The following is a 24,191-nucleotide window of genomic DNA, read 5'->3' as shown; positions in this document are numbered from 1 at the left end:
TACATGCTTAATAGGTGACTTTGTAAATGGTAACATATTACACTGTGGATAAGAGAGTCTGTTTCTATAACTGAAAGGAACAAATTTGAAGAACTTTTATAATTCAGTTAAAATTTTCTTATATTTTGACTGTTCAAAAAATCTCTTGCATATTTCTTCAGTTTTGTCTGTGTAAACATAGACTCAGTTTAAGAATTTAGGTTCTACATTTTCCTAAGACTTTCCATAACTTGTATACAAGAAGCAAAACAAACAAGTTACAAAAACATTTTCTCCTTATATGCCTGGTGACAAAAAAATAGAAATAATCCCAAGAGTCTGATTTCAGAGTCATTATTGTAAGGATTTTTTAAATAAATTTGGATATAAATCAGTTTGTGATGTGCAAAATCTTTTCTTAGCCTCTCTTTCTTGTTTTGTCTCGGGAAATATTTGTCTTCACAATTTCAGGTACTTTAAGCCTAGTTACCAAATAATACGAGCATTTTCTAAAATTTATGATATTTATAAAGGCTACATCTCCTCCCCCCCCCTTTTTAATGCCCTACTTGAATATATAAACTTTGAGGGAACTAGAAAAAAAAACACATGTACATTTAGCATTTATTTTATGAAATTTATACCTATTTGAAAATCTAGAGTGGTATGAAATACGTCAGTTTAGAATATTACATTTTCCACTCTTGAATTCTGTAAAACAATTTTCTTCAATCTTCTTACATGCATTTTTACCAATAGTATCAGTGTCTTCACAAAAGCAGTTTTGGGGGTCATCTGACAGTTCTCCACAGCACACCATCTTTGCCTGTATCTAAGTTGTTGGTAGTACAGCAATTTTGGAATCTGTGAATAATGCTGTCACTGGAAATATTATATCCCAAGGTGAGCATTGATTATGTTTAGGTTTCAACTACTTTTAGATTTCCTCTCTCCTCCTACCCTTTTATGTGAAGCCCAAGTTTTAGTCCAGTGGGAAGGAGAGACTTGATATAAACCCAAATATAAGTCCCTCTTTTTTTTTTCTTTAGGTGAAGATTTACAGAGCAAACTAGCTTCTCGTTAAAACACTAACACACATGTTGTTTTATGACATTGGCTGCCAACCTCACGACATGTTAACATTCTCCTTCTTGACTTTGGGTTCCCCATTACTAGCTTTCCTATCGCCTCCTGCCTCCTCGTCCTTGCCCTTGTAAAGGCTACATCTTGAAGGTAACCACCGTCCTGCTTTATAGGCACTTTAAAAATGAATTGTTTTTGGCATCTCCTGCCTGGAGGGGAGATGAGAGGGTGGAGGGGGTTAGAAGCTGGCGAAATGGACACGAAAAGAGAGGGTGGAGGGAGAGAGTGGGCTGTCTCATTGGGGGAGAGTAATTGGGAGTGTGTAGCAAGGTGTATATGGGTTTTTGTGTGAGAGGCTGACTTGATTTGTAAACTTTCACTTAAAGCACAATAAAAATTATTTTTAAAAAATGAATTATTTTATCAGGGCTGGATTACCCAGTAAGTAAGGTAATGGGCTCAGTTGTGCCTTCCCACCAATCTGCAGTGCACAATTTCATCTGTCCCCCACCACAGCAACTATGTGGTGAAGCCCATGTGAACTTGCTCACCACAGGTTAGCAAGTAAATACAAATAAGTCCGTTTGTACTGTGTTTACTGGTTAATCTGCCCCTGGTATTACATCCTTTAAGGAAGAAGCTTTTTTGTTTTCAAATAATTGTTGAAGAAGAACGTAGCAACTACTTGAACCATTTCAGCTTACCTTAATTATCTTATTTTTCCTTTTATCTCACATGAAATTATAATCCTAAAATTATTCTAATTTGATGTTTGCTTATATTTGACAATTCCCTTATAGTTAATTCATCTTAAATCATGTAGCACTAATCTTATAACTTTTTAATTAAAAATAATACACATTTAGTGTAGAATATTTGGGAAGAAAGGGTACTGAAAACATGGGAAAAAAAGTTGATAACATTCACATGGAATTCTTTGAGAATTTATTTTAAGGAAAAACATTTATGTTATGGGTCAGAGCTCAGCTTTTTGAGATAAATGAGCATAACCAGGCAGGAGACCTTTTTACTGTTTCTCAACAGTGAGGAACTGATGACTTGCCCACATATCCCTTTATAATGGCAATCATGCAAGCCAAATGTTTTGGCCTTGATTTGATACAACCATAATTAAGTAGACTCAGTTCCGTAAAGCTACGGTTACCCAAATAATACAGTCCTTTCTATGAAGTCCTTTAATAAAAAGCCCTTTAAATCTTTTATTATATTGGCAAAGAAAGCATGGACTTTAGTGGCTCAAGATATTTGATATTCTGACATTAAGGAAAAATTTTACTTCTATTATTTGTAAAGTATTATGCAAATGAAGATGCATCTTTTGTATTAGAGAGCAGATGAAGACAGATATTAACTAAGGAAAACTTTCTCTCTTTAATGAACAAAATCATACGCTTCCCAAATCCATTAAAGAAAAAAACAAGACACTTCTTATGTTGTAAAATTAGTGGGTTTGTGTTCAGGGTTAAAGTTTCATTCAAAAAATCACTATCAATCATGAATAAGTAACATAAAAATAATGTATAAACACTGCAGGACAATGGAAGATTGCTACCAAGACTCCATCTATATTAATACTTTTCATGGTAAAGTATAATTTCTGTATCCAAAATATGCATACAACTTGCAGAATGGTGAATAACTATTTTTAGGTTGTCTATGAGGTTTTACTGAGGGTCCCTGGGTAGTACAAATTATTTGCACTCAGTTGTTAACCTTAAAGGTTGGTAGTGTTAAAACTCACGTGGGGACTCTGTGGAAGAAAGATTTGGCAATCTTTACTTCCATAAAGTTTACAGCCAAGAAAACCCTATGGAGCAGCTCTACTCTGTGACACGTGGAGTAACCATGAGTTGAAATAGCAACAGTTTTTTTTTTTTTTTTATATATAAGGATTGCTAGGAAAGGAAAAAAAAAAAAAAAACTCAAACATGAGCTTAGCAAAAAATTTCCCCTGGAAGTAATTAAAAATAATGAACTAAAGGTTGAAACTATGGTCTCTAACATATTAATTAATAGGTTGTAAATGTTAAATATGGTAGTAAAGGACAAAATATGAAGAAGATACTATATTAAAAATTCAAGAGAAACTGCGTAGTCAGAATATGATTGCATCATTAACCATGTTGATTTCCTTCTTAAGTTCTAAAGAGAGAGAAAAAAAGAATATTTTCTTAGGGGATAAAAGAGCAAGTTAAAGGAATATTTATGGCCACCAATAATTGTGGTTATCTATGATGAGGAAACCCTGGTGGCATAGTCGTTAAGTGCTATGACTGCTAGCCAAAAGGTTGACAGTTCAAATCCACCAGGTGCTCCTTGGAAACTGTATAGGGCAGTTCTACTCTGTCCTATAGAGTTGCTATGGTTTGGAATCGACTCAGTGGCAATGGGTTTGGTTTGGTTTTGGTTACCAAGGAAGAGTGTAAAATCCACATAAAATTTAAAAACTATCTTTAATAATTTCCAAATATATTTTGTTGGAATATTGGTTATAGTGATACCTTCGGGATCTTCTCTTGCTAATCTCACAACAACACAGTGAAATGTAAAGCCGAAGAGTTATACAGTGAATGTGAACATTTTCAATAATAACTACTCTAGGATATGAAGTACTTATAATTTCCTTTCCTTTTTCCCTCATTAATTACTTTGGAGTTAGTGGACAAATTTGTTTTCAACCATTACCAATTAAAACAGCAAAATGCTGTATTTTGCCAATGGAGAGCATTAAAGAGTAATGGAATATTTTTTTCTCACATTGTGGTTGTGATATTTTTCTTTGTTTTGATCTGTCATTCAGCCTTCCAAAGATTAGTGTTGGTCTTTTTCTCTTCAGTGATTCAACAGTGGCAAAAAAATTCCATAATAAGCCTTCATAAGAAAGCATAACTATATTAACTTTTAGAATTGGATGCAGATGTACTGCAAGCTAGCCACCAAATGTATAAATTCTCTTTACAAGTTCCCATTGATTCATGCAGTCATTCAAAACTAATAAGTACCTCCCATGACGCAGGTGCTGGTGAGTCATTTAAGACATGGGCCTTTTTCTCAATGAAGAGTTTATAGTCAACGGGAGGACAGATATACACTGCAAATATAATAAAGAATGCAAAGTACCACATAGCATTAGTCACAGGTTTTGTAATAGCATTAGAAAATTACCTAACCCTCCTCATGTTTCTGGTGATGGGGAGGCCACTACATTGTATAACAATGGTTCAAAATCAAGCAGCTTTAATAATTAGAAATGTCTTCCTTATTTAATTCAATTAAATTAATTTGCTTTTAGTGCCTACATGTTGGTTCTCAGTATTTTTTCTCCCATAATGTTCTATTAATAACTCTTCCATTAATAAAAGTGACTTCATTAGCCCTCTTAGTGGGAAGGGGTAGGGGTATATATTAAAATGGTGTGTGTGGGAGGCATGTGTACTTTAAATTGTGAGGCTACCTCTCTGTCTCTGGCTTTTCCTTTAATGTCAGACCACTTAGAACCCATTGCCATTGAGTTGATTCCTACTCATAGCTACCTTACAGGACAGGGTAGAACTGCCTCATAGGGTGTTCAAGAACAGCTGGTGGATTCAAACTGCTGAACTGCTGACCTTTCGGCTAGCAGCCTTAGCTCTTAACCACTGTGCCACCAGGGCTCCTCAGGCTACTTAGACCCCTGCAATACTCGTAAGGAAACCCTGGTTGTATAGTGGTTAAGTGCTACAGCTGCCAACCAAAAGGTCAGCAGTTCAAATCCACCAGGTGCTCCTTGGAAACTCAATGGGGCAGTTCTGCTGTGTCCTGTAGGGTCGCTATGACTCAGAATCAACTTGACAGTAATGGGTTTATTTTTTTAAATGCCATCAACAGGAAGAAATTCATTACTAGAGATCACTTGACTGGAGAAAGCTAATTGCTATTCTTACTTTCCACAAGAGGAGGCTATAGGACTCACTATGGGCTGAAGATACAAAGCTTATTGCCTGAGTTACAGGTGCAGGAATCCCCATGTGATTCTGATATGCCTCCTAAAGAATGAGGCTTACTGGCTTATTGTATTTATGGTATACTATGTTGGGTAATGCAGAAAAAAAAAAGATACAAGGATATAAAAATAGTTCTTTAATATCTTAAAGTGAATTGAATGTTAACTTCAGTTGTAAGCTGACTTGCTAGTAATTTGTGACTAATATTATTAAGAAGAGTGGAATATTTAAATGAGTTAATTAAAATGGAGTTCAGAGAAGTTCAATATCATCAGTCAGAACAAGGCCAGGAGCTGACTGCAGAACAGACCATCAATTGCTTATATGCAAGTTCAAGTTGAAGGTGAAGAAAATTAAAACAAGCTCATGAGAGCCAAAGTACAACCTTGAGTATATCCCACCTGAATTTAGAGACCATCTTAAGTATAGATTTGATGCATCGAACACTAATGACCAAAACCCACTAACCCAAAGACTAGACAAATTGTGGAGTGAAATCAAGGATATCATTATGGATTGAATCGTGTCCCTCCAAAATGTGTGTCAACTGGTTAGGCCATGATGCCCAGTATTGTATAGTTGTCCTCCATTTTGTGATCTGATATAATTTTCCTGTGATGTAAATCCTAACCTCTATGATGTTAATAAAGCAGGATTAGGGGCAGCTTTGTTAATGAGGCAGAACTCAACCTACATGATTAGGTTATATCTTGAGTCAAACTCTTTTGAGATAGTAAAAGAGAGAAGCAAGCAGAGAGGAGACCTCATACCACCAAGAAAGAAGTGCCGGGAGTGGATCACGTTCTTTGGACGCGGGGTCCCAGCACTGAGAAACTCCTACAGCAGGGGAAGATTGATATCAAGAAACTTGCCCCAGAATTGACAGAGAACAAAAGCTTTCCCTGAGGAGCTGGTGCCCTGAATTCAGACTCCTAGCCTCCTAGACTGTGAGAGGATACATTTCTGTTTGTTAAAGCCATCCACTTGTGATATTTCTGCTATAGCAGCGCTAGACAGCTAAGACAGGCATCGTACATGAAGAAAACAAAAGGTCATTAAAAAGACAGGAAAGAAAGAAAAGACCAAAATGAATGTCAGAAGAGACTCTGAAACTTGCTCTTGAACATAGAGTAGCTAAAGTGAATAGAAGAAATGAGGTAAAAGAGCTGAATAGAAAATTTCAAAGGGTGGCTCAAGAACAGAAAGTATTATAATGAAACATGCAAAAATATGGAGTTAAAAAATCAAAAGGGAAGAACATCCTCAGCATTTCTTAAACTGATAGAGCTGAAGAAAAAATTCAAGCCTTGAGTTGCAATACTGAAGAATTCTATGGGGGAAATATTGAGTGACACAGAAGGCATCAAAAGAAGATGGAAGAAGATGGCTGACTAGGTAGACGCTACCTCAGATCCCTCTTGCAACAAAGACTCGGAAAAACAAGTGAATCGATCACATACATGACAATCTACGAACCCTGAACAACAAACACAGATTTAAAGAGTTGACCTGAGTGACAGAGACGGAGAATGAACAACTACGGGGAAGCAGCGACTGTTTTCAGAGCCTGGAGCCAGCGTCCCAGTCAGGTAACCTTGGCGCCGGGCTTAGGGCTGGGCTCAGGGGATGTGAACACAACATCCTGTGAAGGCACAAACACGGGGCACAGCCTACCCCCGTGAACTGACCCCAGGAGGGGGCCCAGCTGGTCCGCGGGCGTCGTGGCGATGCAGCTGGTGGGAGGAGAAGTCCCCAGGAGGCAGTGACTGATTTTGGAGCCGGGAGTGCAGCGTCCCAGCCAGGGAACCTTGGCGCCGGGTTTGGACTGGGCACAGGGAAGCTGAACGCGGCATCTGGTCACTGCACAAACACGGGGCGCAGCCCTACTCCCCTGAACTAACCCCGGGAGGGGGCCCAGCCAGTCCGCAGAGGCGGCGCGGCGACGCAGCTGGCGGGACGAGAAGTCCCCGGGAGGCAGCCACTGATTTTGAAGCCGGGAGTGCAGCGTCCCAGCAGGGGAACCTTGATGCTGGGCTTTGGATTGGCAGCGGAGGATCTGACTGCGGCTTTAGTGGGCCAGACCCTCGGGGGCAATCTCCATACAGCCAGCACACATAGGTGACATGCCCCTCGGGAATCTCAGATAAAATAGTCATCCCAAGCAAGATAAGCAACTTTGGCTATATTCCGGGGTGCTACTCTCTCCTGTTTTTGTGAACCCTCCCCTCCCCTTCCCAGGCGGCTTAATTAACATTGGAATTTCCTGAGCCAGAGGGATAACGGCTCCGGCTCCGCGGCTTTGCATTTCCCCTTTTTCTTTTTTGGTCTTTTCCTAACCCATTCTTCTGGACTGAGAGAAGCAACCACAAAAAACCCAGGGACCAAAAATCCTTCCCTGATTGGACTAAACATACAGAACCAGCGCCAGCCAAGCATATTTGATCCAAATCTTGGGCTTTCATCCTTACAGGGAACAAGGTGGCTGTTATACTGCAAAGGCAGTTCTGATAGGGATCAGACTGCATTTTTTTTTTTAGCGGATTTACTGGAAAAACAAGCTTCCTAGGTCTGATATCTCTGCTTATTCAACAGAGCTCTAACTGACCCACAACAGGGAACTGAGGGCTGAAGCTCCCCCCAGACCACCTAGCCTCTTGCCTTAAGGGTCTAAGGAGGGTGACACCTACCAATCAGTAGAGGTACTTCCATTGGGGGCCTAAGGTACAGCTGCAGAACCTTCCCACCAAGGTGCTATAGGAATAGAGACACACCTACCTCACTGGCACGTGGGGGAAGCCTGTCAGCATCCTGCCCCCCCTGGAGTGTGAACCCTAGCTGCTACTAGAATCTAATCTGGTGCACACAACTATCACCACTACTTCTCGAGGTGGATAGGTGTTAGGGTGCAGCACACACTTGATGACCCAAAATCAGATTCTACTCAAGAATAGTGAATAGACTCAGGCATATATATCTGGCAACAGCCCAAACCAGCTGGTAATAGGTCATAAGTAAGTCAAGGGCTACAACAAACAAGACAGCACAATCTAGTAGCCCATCCAAGTATATTGAGAGAAAACAAAACAAGATAAGACTCAGTGAGCAATTATAGAATAAATCACTACTATATCTTAGTGATGGCTCGGAGACAGCAGTCGATATCAAACCACATAAAGAAGCAGACCATGACAGCTTCTACAACCCCCCAAACAAAAGAATCAAAATCTTTCCCAAATGAAGATACAATCCTGGAATTATCAGATACAGAATATAAAAAACTAATTTACAGAATGCTTCAAGACATCAGGGATGACCTCAGAAATGAAATAAGGCAATCTGCAGAAAAAGCCAAGGAACACACTGATAAAACAGTTGAAGAACTCAAAAAGATTATTCAAGAACATAGTGGAAAAATTAATAAGTTGCAAGAATCCATAGAGAGACAGCATGCAGAAATCCAAAAGATTAACAATAAAATTACAGAATTAGACAACGCAATAGGAAGTCAGAGGAGCAGACTCAAGCAATTAGAATGCAGAGTGGGACATCTGGAGGACCAGGGAATTAACACCAACATAGCTGAAAAAAAATCAGATAAAAGAGTTAAAAAAAATGAAGAAACCCTAAGAATCATGTGGGACTCTATCAAGAACGATAACTTGCGTGTGATTGGAGTCCCAGAACAGGGAGGGAGGACAGAAAACACAGAGAAAATAGTTGAAGATCTGCTGACAGAAAACTTCCCTGACATCTATCTATCCAAGATGCTCATCGAACCCCATTTAAGATTGATCCAAAAAGAAAAACACCAAGACATATTATCATCAAACTGGCCAAAACCAAAGATAAGGGAAAATTTTAAAAGCAGCCAGGGATAAAAGAAAGGTCTCCTTCAAGGGAGAATCAATAAGAATAAGTTCAGACTACACAGCACAAACCATGCAGGCAAGAAGGCAATGGGATGACATATACAGAGCACTGAAGGAGAAAAACTGCCAGCCAAGGATCATATATCCAGCAAAACTCTCTCTGAAATATGAAGGCAAAATTAAGATATTTACAGATAAACACAAGCTTAGAGAATCTGCAAAAACCAAACCAAAGCTACAAGAAATACTAAAGGAAATTGTTTGGTCAGAAAACCAATAATATCAGATACCAGCACAACACAAGGTCACAGAACAGAACATCCTGATATCAGCTCAAATAGGGAAATCACAAAAACAAATTAAGATTAATTAAAAAAAAATGCTCAAAACAGGGAATCATTGAAGTCAATATGTAAAAGATCACAATAATCAAAAAGAGGGACTAAATACAGGTGGCATAGAACTGCCATATGGAGAGGGATACAAGGTGATATAGGACAATACAAGTTAGGTTTTTACTTAGAAAAATAGGGGTAAAAATTAAGGTAACCACAAAGAGGTATAACAACTCCATAACTCAAAATAAAAGCCAAGAAAAACGTAACCACTCAACAAACATAAAGTCAAATACTATGAAAATGAGGATCTCACAATTTACAAAGAAAAACGTCTCAGCACAAAAAAGTAAGTGGAAAAATGAAATCGTCAACAACACACATAAAAAGGCATCAAAATGACAACCCTAAACACTTACTTATCTATAATTACGCTGAATGTAAATGGACTAAATGCACCAGTAAAGAGACAGAGAGTCTCGGACTGGATAAAGAAACACGATCCGTCTATATGCTGCCTACAAGAGACACACCTTAGACTTAGAGACAAAAACAAACTAAAACTCAAAGGATGGAAAAAAAATATATCAAGCAAACAATAAGCAAAAAAGAAGAGGAGTAGCAATATTAATTTCTGACAAAATAGACTTTAGACTTAAATCCACTACAAAAGATAAAGAAGGACACTACATAATGATAAAAGGGACAATTGATCAGGAAGATATAACCATCTTAAATATTTATGCACCCAATGACAGGGCTGCAAGATACATAAATCAAATTTTAACAGAACTGAAAAGTGAGATAGACAGTTCCACAATTATAGTGGGAGACTTCAACACACCACTTTCGGAGAAGGACAGGACATCCAGTAAGAAGCTCAATAGAGACACGGAAGACCTAATTACAACAATCAACCAACTTGACCTCATTGACTTATACAGAACTCTCCACCCAACTGCTGCAAAGTGTACTTTTTTTTCTAGCGCACATGGAACATTCTCTAGAATAGATCACATATTAGGTCATAAAACAAACCTTTGCAGAATCCAAAACAAAATATTACAAAGCATCTTCTCAGACCACAAGGCAATAAAAGTAGAAATCAATAACAGAAAAACTAGGGAAAAGAAATCAAATACTTGGAAAATGAACAATACCCTCCTGAAAAAAGACTGGGTATAGAAGACATCAAGGAGGGAATAAGGAAATTCATAGAATGCAACGAGAATGAAAATACTTCCTATCAAAACCTCTGGGACATAGCAAAAGCAGTGCTCAGAGGCCAATTTATATCGATAAATGCACACATACAAAAAGAAGAGCCAAAATCAGAGAACTGTCCCTACAACTTGAACAAATAGAAAGTGAGCAACAAAAGAATCCATCAGGCACCAGAAGAAAACAAATAATAAAAATTAGAGCTGAACTAAATGAATTAGAGAACAGAAAAACAATTGAAAGAATTAACAAAGCCAAAAGCTGGCTCTTTGAAAAAATTAACAAAATTGATAAACCATTGGTTAGACTGACTAAAGAAATACAGGAAAGGAAACAAATAACCTGAATAAGAAATGAGAAGGGCCACATCACAACAGACCCAACTGAAGTTAAAAGAATCATATCAGATTATTATGAAAAATTGTACTCTAACAGATTTGCAAACCTAGGATGAATTCCTGGAAAAACACTACCTACCTAAACTAACACATTCAGAAGTAGAACAACTAAATAGACCCATAATAAAAAAAGGGATTGAAACGGTAATCAAAAAACTCCCAACATAAAAAAGCCCTGGCCCGGATGGCTATACTGCAGAGTTCTACCAAACTTTCAGAGAAGAGATAACACCACTACTACTAAAGGTATTTCAAAGCATAGAAAATGACGGAATACTACCCAACTCATTCTATGAAGCCACTATCTCCCTGATACCAAAACAAGGTAAAGACATCACAAAAAAAGAAAATGACAGACCTATATCCCTCATGAACATAGATGCAAAAATCCTCAACAAAATTCTAGCCAATAGAATTCAACAACATATCAAAAAAATATTTCACCACGACCAAGTGGGATTTATACCAGGTATGCAAGGCTGGTTTAATATTAGAAAAACCATTAATGTAATCCACCATATAAATAAAACAAAAGACAAAAACCACATGATCTTATCAATTGATGCAGAAAAGGCATTTGACAAAGTCCAACACCCATTCATGATAAAAACTCTCACCAAAATAGGAATTGAAGGAAAATTCCTCAACATAATAAAGGGCATCTATTTTTTTTTTTTTATGCAAAGCCAACAGCCATCATCACTCTAGATGGAGAGAGCCTGAAAGCATTTCTCTTGAGAACGGGAACCAGACAAGGATACCCTTTATCACTGCTCTGATTCAACATTGTGCTAGAAGTCCTAGCCAGAGCAATTAGGCTAGACAAAGAAATAAAGGGCATCCGGATTGGCAAACAGGAAGTAAAATTATCTCTATTTGCAGATGACATGATCTTATACACAGAAAACCCTAAGGAATCCTCCAGAAAGCTACTGAAAGTAATAGAAGAGTTTGGCAGAGTCTCAGGTTATAAGATAAACATACAAAAATCACTTGGATTCCTCTACATCAACAAAAAGAACATCGAAGAGGAAATAACCAAATCAATACCATTCACAGTAGCCCCCAAGAAGATAAAATACTTAGGAATAAATCTTACCAAAGATGTAAAAGACCTATACAAAGAAAACTACAAAGCTCTACTACAAGAAATTCAAAAGGACATACTTAAGTGGAAAAACATACCTTGCTCATGGATAGGAAGACTTAACATAGTAAAAATGTCTACTCTACCAAAAGCCATCTATACATACAATGCACTTCGGATCCAAATTCCAAAGTCATTTTTTAAGGTGATAGAGAAACAAATCACCAACTTCATATGGAAGGGAAAGAAGCCTCGGATAAGCAAAGCATTACTGAAAAAGGAGAAGAAAGTGGGAGGCCTCACTCTACCTGATTTCAGAACCTATTATACAGCCACAGTAGTCAAAACAGCCTGGTACTGGTACAACAACAGGCACATAGACCAGTGGAACAGAATTGAGAACCCAGATATAAATCCATCCACATATGAGCAGCTGATATTTGACAAAGGCCCAGTGTCAGTTAATTGGGGAAAAGATAGTCTTTTTAACAAATGGTGCTGGCATAACTGGATATCCATCTGCAAAAAAATGAAACAGGACCAATACCTCACACCATGCACAAAAACTAACTCCAAGTGGATCAAAGACCTAAACATAAAGACTAAAACGATAAAGATCATGGAAGAAAAAATAGGGACAACCGTAGGAGCCCTAATACAAGGCATAAAGAGAATACAAAACATTACCAAAAATGACGAAGAGAAACCAGATAACTGGGAGCTCCTAAAAATCAAACACCTATGCTCATCTAAAGACTTCACCAAAAGAGTAAAAAGACCACCTACAGATTAGGAAAGAATTTTCAGCTATGACATCTCCGACCAGCGCCTGATCTCTAAAATCTATATGATTCTGTCAAAACTCAACCACAAAAAGACAAACAACCCAATCAAGAAGTGGGCAAAGGATATGAACACACACTTCACTAAAGAAGATATTCAGGCAGCTAACAGATACATGAGAAAATGCTCTCGATCATTAGCCATTAGAGAAATGCAAATTAAAACTACGATGAGATTCCATCTCACTCCAACAAGGCTGGCATTAATCCAAAAAACACAAAATAATAGATGTTGGAGAGGCTGCTGACAGTTTGGAACTCTTATACACTGCAGGTGGGAATGTAAAATGGTACAACCACTTTGGAAATCTATCTGGCATTATCTTAAACAGTTAGAAATAGAACTACCATACAACCCAGAAATCCCACTCCTCGGAATATACCCTAGAGAAATAAGAGCCTTCACACAAACAGATATATGCACATCCATGTTTATTGCAGCTCTGTTTACAATAGCAAAAAGCTGGAAGCAACCAAGTGTCCATCAACAGATGAATGGGTAAATAAATTGTGGTATATTTGCACAATGGAATACTACGCATCGATAAAAAACAGTGAGGAATCTGTGAAACGTTTTATAACATGGAGGAACCTGGAAGGCATTATGCTGAGTGAAATTAGTCAGAGGCAAAAGGACAAATATTGTATAAGACCACTTTTACAAGATCTTGAGAAATAGTATAAACTGAGAAGAACACATACTTTTGTGGTTACGAGGGGGGAGGGAGGGAGGGTGGAAGAGGGTTTTTTACTGATTAATTAGTAGATAAGAACTGCTTTAGATGAAGGGAAGGACAATAGTCAATACATGGAAGGTCAGCTCAACTGGACTGGACCAAAAGCAAAGAAGCTTCTGGGATAAACTGAATGGTTCAAAGGTCAGCGGAGCCAGGCGGGGGTTTGGGGACCATGGTTTAAGGGGACTTCTAAGTCAATTGGCAAAATAATTCTATTATGAAAACATTCTTCATCCCACTTTGAAATGTGGCGTCTGGGGTCTTAAATGCTAACAAGCGGCCATCTAAGATGCATCAATTGGTCTCAACCCACCTGGATCAAAGGAGAATGAAGAACACCAAGGTCACACGATAACTAAGAGCCCAAGAGACAGAAAGGGCCACATGAACCAGAAACCTACATCATCCCGAGACCAGAAGAACTTGTTGGTTCCCGGCCACAATCGATGACTGCCCTGACAGGGAGCACAACAGAGAACCCCTGAGGGAGCTGGAGATCAGTGGGATGCAGACACCAAATTCTCATAAAAAGACCATGCTTAATGGTCTGACTGAGACTAGAGGAATCCTGGCGGTCACGGTCCCCAAACCTTCTGTTGGCCCAGGACAGGAACCATTCCCGAAGACAACTCATCAGACATGAAAGGGACTGGACAGTGGGTAGGAGAGAGATGCTGATGAAGAGTGAGGTAATTATATCAGGTGGATACTTGAGACTGTGTTGGCATCTCCTGTCTGGATGGGGAGATGGAAGGATATCGAGAGAGGGAAGCTGGCAAAATTGTCACGAAAGGAGAGACTGAAAGGGCAGACTCATTAGAGGGAGAGCAAGTGGGAGTACAGAGTAAGGTGTATATAAACTTATATGTGACAGTCTGACTTGATTTGTAAACGTTCACTTGAAGCTCAATAGAAGTTAAAAAAAAAAAAAAAAAGAAGATGGAAGGAGTATATAGAATCACTGTACCAAAAAGAATTGGTCGCTTTTAACCATTTCGGGAGGTAACATATGATCAAGAATTGATGGTACTGAAGGAAGAAGTCCAGCTGCAGTGAAGGCATTGGCGAAAAACAAGGGTCCAGGAATTGATATATAACCTGACTGTATAAATGCCAGTAAATTTCCATTAGTTCTTAAACTACCCCAAGCCAGATTTGGTCCACCCTGAGTGCACCAAACAAGGACTCACCTTTCTGGGTCCGGTAACAGATGGAATAGCAGTTGAGATGTTTCAACAGACAGCCAATGCTGAAAGTACTAACCATCTTTGCCAAGTTTTGGAAGACAGCTTCCTAGACAACCAAACTGACTGGAAGAGATCCATATTTGTGACCATTCCAAAGAAAGGTGATCGAACTGAATGTGGAAATTACTGAATAATATCATTCATATCACACGAAAGTAAAATTTTACTGAAGATAATTCAAAAATGGTTGTAGCAGTACATTGACAGGGAACTGCCAGAAATTCAAGCCAGCTTCAGATCAGGACGTGGAATGAGAGATATCATGGCTGATGTCAGATGGATCTTGGCTGAAAGCAGAGAATATCAGAAAGATGTTTACTTGTGTTTTAGCGACTATGCAAAGGCATTCAACTGTGTGGATCGTAACAAATTATGGATAACGTGAAGAATGGGAATTCTAGAACACTTAATTGTGCTCATGAGGAGCCTGTATATAGACCAAGAGGCAGTAGGCAGTTGCTCAAACAAAATAAGAAAACAAGGGAAAGGTATGCGTCAGGGCTGTATCCTTTCACTGCACTTATTCAATCAGTATGCTGAGCAAATCTAAGAAGCTGGTCTGTATGAAGAAGAATGCGGCATCATGATTGGAGGAGGACTCGTTCACAACCTGCGATAGGCAGCTGGCACAACTGTGCTTGCTGAAAGTGAAGAGGACTTGAAGCACTTACTGGTGAAGATCAAAGACTTCTGTCTTCGGTATGGATATTTCAACATAAAGAAAACAAAAATCCTCACAACAGAACCAATAAACAACATCATGATAGATGGAGAAAAGATTGAAGTTGTCAAGGATTTCATTTTACTTGGATCCACAATCAATGCCCATGGAAGAAGCAGTCAAGAAATCAAATGTTATATTGCTTTGGGAAAATCTGCTGGAAAAGACCACTTTAAAGTGTTAAAAAAGCAAAGATGCCACTTTGAGGACTAAGGTGTGCTTGACCCAAGCCCATGGTATTTTTAATCACTTCATATGCACGTAGAAGCTGGACAATGAATAAGGAAGACTGATGAAGAATTAATGCATTTGAATTATAGTGTTGGTGAGGAATATTGAATATACCATAGACTGCCAGAGGAACAAACAAATCTGTCTTGGAAAAAGTACAGCTGGAATGCTCCTTAGAAGAGAGGATGATGAGACTTTGTCTCACATACTTTGGACGTGTTATCAGGAGGGATCAGTTCCTGGAGAACGACATCATGCTTCGTAAAGTGGAGGATCAGCAAAAAAGTGGAAGACCCTCAATAAGATGAATTGGCACAGTGGCTGCAAAATGGGCTCAAACATAGCAAAGTGAGAATGCTGCAGGACTAGGCAGTGTTTGTTCTGTTGTACATAGGGTCGCTATTAGAACTGACTCGATGGCACCTAATAATATAATAATATGGTTAAAAACATGAGAGTGGGTTCAATTTCATCCTGTCAATACTCTTTTTTTTTTTTCCATGTGAATTTTTTTTTTGAGTGGGAGAGAAAGAAACAGGATTATAGCACCCAATAACCTTTTATGTGAAAGGTTATTGGGTGCTATGTTTCACCATGACACATGTGAAAGTCATCTGTTGAATGTGTAATCTTGAGGAATAAAAGGCTGTTAATCATAGTGGCTGTAAGAGAAGACAAAACTGAAGGTGGACATAACTGATGGCAGAATGTTCTAAGAGTCCGTAGTAAAAGTAAAAATATAGGAGAATAGAGTTTCATATAAAAGAGAAAACCATTCTGTTGAGGAATAATTGGGAATAGGAAAAATCCAGAAGGGCCTAGAAAAGAGAAAGAAATAAATTGAGCTGCCTCTTAAATATTGGTAGGACTTAGACAGTTGAAGTAATGTGGGCTTGTTTTAGGGTGATAAGCGAGTTTTTTGTAGGCACAGGCAATATATATAATAAACTGTAAGATAAAGTTGAAAATTGAAGTTAGATCCTGCTCATGGAGGAAGTTTGGAGTCGATAGTATTGGCAATAGAGAATCATTGAGGGTTTTAGATTTAGAGAGTGGCTTGATCATATCTGGAAATCATCTTAATTTCAGCTTTCTTCCTGCCATTCTATCCCTTTCTCATGCCTCGATTCATTAATTCAAGAAATATTTAGTGAGCCCCTATTACGTACTGGGGATATTCTAGGCACCGTGACAATATTCTAGGCACAGTGAACAAAACAGCTGACAATCTCTGTCTTCCTGGAGCTTATGTGCTATCCCTTCCCCATTGGTTCCTTCTTTCAATGCTATCTATATTCTCTAAACACACTGTACACTCCCACATGCACCTCAATTCCATGACGGCATTAGTTTTTCCCTACTTCTTTTCTGAGTTCTGTTAGGTTATGTTTTACCTTTTTCTGTTTTCTCAGAATTTCTTCTCAGAGCTTGTGTCTCTTTGTTTTGAGTTTTTATTTTACAGAAATAATTTATTCATTATGTTTTAAAAATTCATGGTGATATTTATGGTCACAGTTTTCATGTGCTCCATATCACCATTTTCCTGGTTAGTTGTTAATTTTTTTGTTCTTTTCTTCATTTTTATTTTCTTTTGGTATATTAGTATCTTGTACAAAGTCCTTGTATATTACTAGGCATTTTGCTTACTGAGGTAGGTTCTCCTGGGATTAGATATTTATCAGGGCTTCATCTGAGAAAGGGCAAAGAGATATTTAGGTTGGTAGAAATTCATGTTATAATTTAGCGTTGTGAGTGAGTGAGGCATTTTATAATCTACTTTCACCCAGTCATCTAAGATTGGCAGCTCCAGGGCTACTCAGGATTCAGTCTCTTTCCTTCAACTTGTCTCACCAACAGACTGCTTCCTGAAAATACAGTCTGCCTGTGTGATTTCTCATCCATCTCTGCTTCCAACCTCTTTTTAGTGACATGCCATTTTGGAGACATTCCCCTAGCTAGTGTGTAAGCACTGTTCTTTCTTGTTAGCCCTTAGTCGACTCCTAGTTTCAAACAAAAGCGGTTGTCCTTCAGGTTTTTTTCCCCTCCTTGTTTTTAGGTAATTTCTGGGAAAAGAAGGGGTCAGTACCATTTAAAAATCAGAAGTCTGATGTTCACCGTGGATCTAGTTTTTCTTTTTTAGATACAAAGCCTCCTTTAATAATGAAAAAGACAAGAACAAATTGATGAACAAATATCTAATGAACAAGGAGGTAGAATAAATTGGAAATAGAAAATCATAGCTTCAATACTTCTGGAAAATTAACCAGTAAATCAAAAGAAAAAACCAAACTCATTGCCATCGAGTCGATTCTGATTCATAGCGACCGTACAGACAGAGTAGAACTGCCCCTTAGGGTTTCCAAGGAGCGGCTGGTAGATTTAAACTGCTGACCTTTTTGGTTAGCAGCCGAGCTATTAACCACTGCACCACCAGAGCTCCAATATTCCATACTTTTTATATACCTTAATATACCTTATTAAGAACTAAAGATTATACACCTTAATGAAAACATACTGCATATTTCTGTATTTGTTAACTTTCTCATTCTATTAACTGCCTCTATGATAAAAACCTGTAATTATCACTAAAGCATAATTATGCTTTGGACCTGTATTAACGTAAAGTTTTTTTTAATTGTAATAGTTTTATTGAGGTATAATTCACATACCATGCAATTTACCCCTTTACAGCGTAAAGTTCAGTGGTTTTTAGTATAGCCACAAATGCGTGGAAATATAACTGCAATCAATTTTAGAACTTTTTTTTTGTTAATTATATTTTATTGCATTTTTGGTGAAGATTTACACAGTAGTTTAGGTTCCGTGGATCTCGCTTTTCTAAATCTCCTGGTATACTTTCTGCAAGTATGATGCCATGAATAGTATGGTTGTCTTTAAAGGAAGCCATTCTTCTCTAGGGTCGCTATGAGTCGGAATCGACTAGATGGCAACGGGTTTTTTTTATGCTTCTTTACTCAAAGTTGGAAAAGTGGACTAACAGAGTCATCTGTTTATTTCTGAGGGAAGCAGAAATTCGTGATAGAATGTCAGTACCATAGTGGCTAAGAATATAGGTTATGCAGCCCTATTACCAGGGTTAGGATCTGGATCCTATTTCTCACTCCCTATGAAATCTTCATGCCCCAGTTTCCTCATCTATAAAACCCTGAAAAATATAGAACTTTTCTCATAGGGTTGTTGTGGGGTTTAAATTAACTAATACATGTGAAGTGAAGTGCTTATAACATTGCCTGAAACCATCATCATCATTTTTCCTATTATTACATATTATTACATATGCTTGTTTCACCAAAAATGAGTTTAAATGCTAATAGGACTCTGTTCATTGGGAAAACTTTTGATGTCAGTTAAAAAAAAAAAAAAAAGGGTGATAAAATTATACATCCATCAACTTCTAAAGGTTAACATTTATGAATTTTAATTAAAATATTTCCAGGTCCTTATAACTACGCATAAGTAATATGTAGAAGTCCTTGTTCTTCGACCTTAGTCTAATTCTACCCGAAACTTATATTTGGTACTTCTATCTGAATCCTTATTGTTTTCTCTATGTTGTTTTTGAAAAAGGCATAGATACATGTGGAAATTTGAGGAGACAAGTGAAAGATACGTAATCAAAAAAAAAAAAAAAAACAAATTACATGAAGGTGCTGTGTTTTGGAGAGCTACTTTATAATTACAACAGAAGTTAAGTCTAAAGTTGTCGTATTATTGCATTTAAAATCTAATTTTACCCAGCAACTTCACTTATGTTAAAATAGCTAACTCACAGGAGTGGTACAAGATGTAATCGGGAGGTAATTAAAATCAAGTCTTAATTCAAGGTTTTGAAGAAACGATGTTGAATACTAATTTGATATAGACTATGTTGAGAATTAAAAAGATGCTTAAGAAAGCCAAATGTCTTAAATTTCCCCTTGATCTGATAATGTCGAAGTGGAATAAATCAGCAAAGGGGCTTTTAGGTAGGAATTAGTAGGAAGGTTTAGAAATAAAATGATCAATGGATAAACAATAATATTAGGTGAATGTTCAAGCATATTAGAGTAAAAATTATTTGTTTTTTTTTTTAAATGATATTTTTCCATATGTCATCGTGCAGGGATCACTGATGTTTATTGTTAGTTCAGTAATCATATTACCTGTAGAAGAAAATCATGGATTAACCAACTCTTAAAGTTGAAAGGGATGTTACAGGTTATCCAGTGCAAGAGTTTTCTTACAATACTCCAGGCATGCAGCAATTCAGCCTTTGCTTAAATTTCCTGTTTGAAAGATGGTTCACTCTAATTTGGGCATGTCTAATTCTTACAAAATCCCTTATACTGGGCTACAATCTGTATCTCTGTTACTTTAACCCTTTGTACCAGTCTTGCCCTCTTCTGCAATGGTAAGTAAAGTCACCTTTCCACTGCAAGAAGAGACATTACTGTGTAGTGAAAAAACATCAACTTTGGAGTCATCCAGTCCTGAATTAATATGTTCTTTGTTCTGGTCACTAGTGGTATGACAGGTTATTAATTTTTCTCAGTCTTAAGTAAGTCTGTGGGTAGCTTGATTAAAGTATTTTTTCTTCATTATGTTGCATACTCCATGCTAGAAGAAGGCAAGGCTATTTCAGCTCACAATTGTATTCCAAGTGCCAGTCTCCATACCTGGCACAAAGTAGGGACCTTGTATGACGCCTGCCATAGTAGATGACCAATTACAGCTAATTATCGTGAATTTATGAGAATCATGAAGTCAGTGTCCATGTCTAGACTCTTTAGCATTCTAGTAAGGCTCCTCCATCGATTTGACTTTATTTTACACTGACTAACAAATTTTAGGGTCACTATGAGTTGGAGTTGACTTGGGGGCAGTGGGCAACAGGCAACAACTTGAAGCCTTTATTTAGAGACATTTCCCATATTCTGAAATCCAGATTCATGATGGGACAACTTTTTTCATGCCATTTCCTAACTTGTAATAACCTTTTCTTCTCTTTGCCTATTCAGATAACTACCTATTCTTCATGACCCAATTCAAACTCTACCGTATTCTCAATCCTGTCTCGAAAACTCTAATCCATTAAAAAAAAAAAAATCCATAGAGATCCCCAAAATTCTGTAGAGGTTTTTTTTGCAGTGGTCATTTAACATCTCGTAAACTCGTTTGTTTTATTTAACTTTTCCAAGTGTATTTGTTGTCTTTCATCTTTTAAAGCAGGGATTCTGCGTTATACAGCATTTCCATGGTGTATTAAAAAAAAAAAAACAAAAACAAACCCAGTGGTGTCGAGTCAATTCTGACTCATAGCGACCCTATAGGACAGAGTAGAACTGACCCATAGAGTTTCCAAGGAGCACCTGGCGGATCCAAACTGCCGACCCTTTGGTTAGCAGCAGTAGCACTTAACCACTACGCCACCAGGGTTTTCCCATGGTGTATACTAAAACTAAATTATTTTTTCAGTTTAATTTGTTGAAATATTGACACAGAAGTTTCCTGAAGTGCGATTTGATTCATTAAGGAACAACGAAAGGATATTCAACTTAGTTTTCACACAGATATGTGTAATGGTAGGAACTCTAATAACTGTCGCAGCTTAGAGGCTCAAGCTTGTTGAGTTAAGCCTTTTTTGGTGCCTATGTGGAGACCTTTTTAAAATGTTGAAAAGCAAAGATGTCACCTTGAGAACTAAGGTGTACCTGACTCAAGCCATGGTGTTTTCAATCTCCTCAAATGCATGTGAAAGCAGGACAATGAATAAGGAAGACTGCAGAAGAATTGAGGCCTTTGAATTGTGGTGTTGGTGAAGAATATTGAATATACCATGGACTGCCAAAAGAACAAACAAATCGGTCCTAGAAGAAGTACAAACAGAATGCTCCTTAGAAGCAAGAACAGTGAGACTACGTCTCACATACTTTGGACATGTTATCAGGAGGGATCAGTCCCTGAAGAAGGACATCATGCTTGGCAGAGTACAGGGTCAGCGGAAAAGAGGAAGACCCTCAACGAGGTGGATTGACACAGTGGCTGCAACAACGGGCTCAAGCATAGCAAGAGCTGTGCGGATGACGCAGGACCAGGCAGTGTTTTATTCTGTTGTGCAAGTTGAAACCAACTTGATGGCACCTAACAACAACAACAACATGTGGAGACTTTAGGTGTCCAGAGCTCTTGTGCCTTTGCATTTAACAATGTTTTAGGGCACCGTGAGGGCTGAGCATATGGTGTAATTGGACCAAGACCGATTAAAATCTTGTCATAAATAATGTTACCCTGATGAGCGGTCAGTAAGTGAGGTGCTGCCAGCAGATAAAGTGAAGTCCTTTCTGACACTCATGATTGGACCAACTGATGTTGATCCTGTAGGTGTATGTGGTGGGAGGTTTTGGTTGAGTGAATTCTGAAAAGTAAACAGGTAAGGACTCAGCATCTAAAAGAGATTGACTGTTTTTTCGTCTACCAATTACGATCTTCCCCGGTAATAAGTTCTCTTCCTTTTTGGGCGTTTTCTCTGGGATGAGTTCTGTGGTTTAAAGATTCAATTTGGTATCCTCCCTCACTTGTTCCCTTTCCTTCCAGATTCTAATCTCCACACCCTTTTTATCACTGTTTTTACCTCATAAACTGTCATCTTTTAGTATCAATCCCTAATCATACAACATGAAAAGTTTATATATTTTTGGAATGAAAATTTTAGACGATTTCGATTAGCACTTTTTGCTTCTGTTAGTCAGGGAACCTGGGAATTTGGAACTAAGATGGCATTTTAGGGAGCATGTTATAACATTTTTACATACATAGTTCATATTGGTAACAACTGTTCCCAACTGCCATCCACAGTAATTTGGGTCAGTTCTGTGCAGTTGTAATGAACCAGGCCTTGTTTTTTTTTTTTTTCTTTGTTTAATTTTATTTATTTTGTTGTTGTTGAGAATATACACAGCAAAACATACACCAGTTCAACTGTGTCTACAAGTACCATTTAGTTACATGGATTACATCCTTTGAGTTGTGCAACCAGTCTCACGCTCCTTTTCTGAGTTATTCTTCCCCATTAACATAAATCCAGTGCCTTCTAAGGTTCCTATCTCATCTTTCGATTCTCTGTTGTCAACTTGATTCCATATGGATAGTTCTTAAAAGAGCATAATGCTCAAGGCAGGTTTTTTTTAACTAGTTAAGCTAAACTACTGTTGGTTTTAAAACGACTTGAGGCATATTTTTGGTTTAAGGTTTAAGGGTTACCTCAGGGCAGTAATTTCAAGGGTTCGTCACTCTTCATGGCTCCAGGAAGTCTGGAGTCCATAAGAATGTGAAATTCTGTCTGCATTTTCTCCCTTTGGATCAGAAATCTTCTATGGAATCTTTGATCAAAACGTTCAGTAAAGGTAGCTGGTCACCATCCAGTTCTTTTGGTCTTATGGCGAAGGAGGCAGTTGTTCATGGAGGCTGTTAACCATGCATTCCATATCCTCTTTCTATTCCTGACTTTCCTTCTTCCTCTGTTGTTCCAGGCGAATAGAGACCAATTTTTGTGCCTTGGATGGCTGCTTGAAAGCTTTTAAAACCCCAGGCCCTACGTAACAAACTAGGAGGTAGAACAGAAATACTGAACATTGTTATTCTGCCAATTAACTGGGATGTCCCATAAAATCAGGACCGTAAACCTTCAAATCAAGAAACCAAATCCCATGAGGCTTTTGGTTGTACATAAGCAGCCTCAGCAGCTACTGTTTTTTTTTTTTTTTTGTCATTGTTGTAAATATATCAATCACAACTTTTGCCAATTCAGATTTTTGAAGATGTACAACTTTTTGATAGCAATTACAGTAATTGTCTGTGCAACCCTACCCTTAATCAGTGTGGTATTTTCATCACCATTAGCCCCCTCTTCCCCGCCTCTCCATGCCCCTGGTAACCACTAATAAACTTTGTTCTCTATACATGTGCTTTTTCTTATCTTTTATTTAAGAGAGATCGTACAATAGTTGTCATTTGTGATTGATTTATTTCACTCGGTATGTCATCTAGCTCCAGCTGTACTGTAAGCATGTATCAAAACTTCACTTCTCCTACTGGCTGAGTAGTATTTCATTGTATGTATGTACCACAGTTTGCTTATCCATTCATCTGTCGATGGGCATTTAGGTTGTTGCTACCTTTTAGCGCTTATGAACAGTGCTGAAGTGAACATTGGTGTACAAGTCCCTGAATCTCTGCTTTCTAGTCTTTTGCGTCTATACCCAGGAGTAGAAATGCAGGAACACAAGGTAGTTCTGTTTTTTAGCTTTTTGAGGAACTGCCACACTTTTTTCCGCAACAGCTGTACCATTTTTCATTCCCACCAATAATGGGTAAGGATTCCAGTTTCACCACATCCTCACCAACATTTGTTTTTTTTTAATCTTAGCCATCCTAGTGG

The sequence above is a fragment of the Elephas maximus genome, chromosome 15 (assembly GCF_024166365.1).
Source record: "Elephas maximus indicus isolate mEleMax1 chromosome 15, mEleMax1 primary haplotype, whole genome shotgun sequence".
NCBI classification, from domain to species: Eukaryota; Metazoa; Chordata; class Mammalia; order Proboscidea; family Elephantidae; genus Elephas; species Elephas maximus.
The sequence above is the reverse complement of the archived record's forward strand: the minus strand, read 5'-3'. Positions refer to the sequence as shown.